This window comes from Octodon degus, unplaced genomic scaffold, assembly GCF_000260255.1.
Source record: "Octodon degus isolate 3935 unplaced genomic scaffold, OctDeg1.0 scaffold00027, whole genome shotgun sequence".
Lineage (NCBI taxonomy): Eukaryota > Metazoa > Chordata > Mammalia > Rodentia > Octodontidae > Octodon > Octodon degus.
The window spans coordinates 6,224,543-6,225,353 of NW_004524603.1; the positions used below are offsets into that span (position 1 = coordinate 6,224,543).

Sequence of the window (811 nt, forward strand, 5' to 3'; positions counted from 1 at the left end):
CACTTAGCCCTAAATTCATTACAATGAAAGAGACATGGCCGTGAGTCCCCCTCAGCAGCTCCCCGCCCCATCTGAGCACTCTGAGCCCGCCTCTTTGCCACGTTCTGAAGCACTTCCGCAAGTCCTCTTTGGTGGCCGTCTTTAGTTGCACCTCTGACATCCTGAATGGACCCAAACCATTTCCCTTTTGTGGTCATTTTGACTATGGGCGGGAGCCAGAAGCCGCACAGCGCCAGAGCTGGCGAATGCGGAGGACGAGGACGCAGCGCTGTGCTCTCGCGAGGCTGCCTTTCTGTCAGATGGCACCCAGCAGCGGCGCTCACGGCATGGGTGCCACGCCTCGGACCCCAGCAGGGAGCACCTCCAGGGCTGCCTCAGACATCGGCAGGGCGGGTGGGACACGAGTGTCTGAGGTGAGGAGGAGGACTTTGAGGAGAACTAAAGGCAATGTGTCTCTTTGAGGCAGGATCTCGCTGTGCAGCTCAGGCCGGCCTTGGGCTCACTTTGTAGCCCAGGCTGGTCTCGAACTCGCAACAATCCTCCTGCCTCAGCCTCTTGAGTGCTGGGATTATAGGCATGTGCCACCATGCCAGGCTGTACATTTTTTAAATATAAATATACCTTGTATGTTTTGCTCAGCCCTCATCCAAGGGACAAAGCCACTGCGGGCTGGCTGCTGCCAAGTGAGTGAGTTGTGGTGAGCAGCTGTAAGGAGGGGTGCTGGGGGCAGAGGTAGGGCCAGGCCACCATCCCTGAGGTGCTGGGGGCCAGAGGTAGGGCCAGGCCACCATCCCTGAGGTCCTGGGGGCAG

The 811-nt window shown here is 58.8% G+C and overlaps 1 protein-coding gene across 1 annotated transcript in view; it reads right to left on the bottom strand.

Moving 5' to 3' along the window:
• Sspo (SCO-spondin) overlaps positions 1 to 811 on the bottom strand; it is a 51,322-nt gene that overhangs the window by 8,786 nt on the left and 41,725 nt on the right.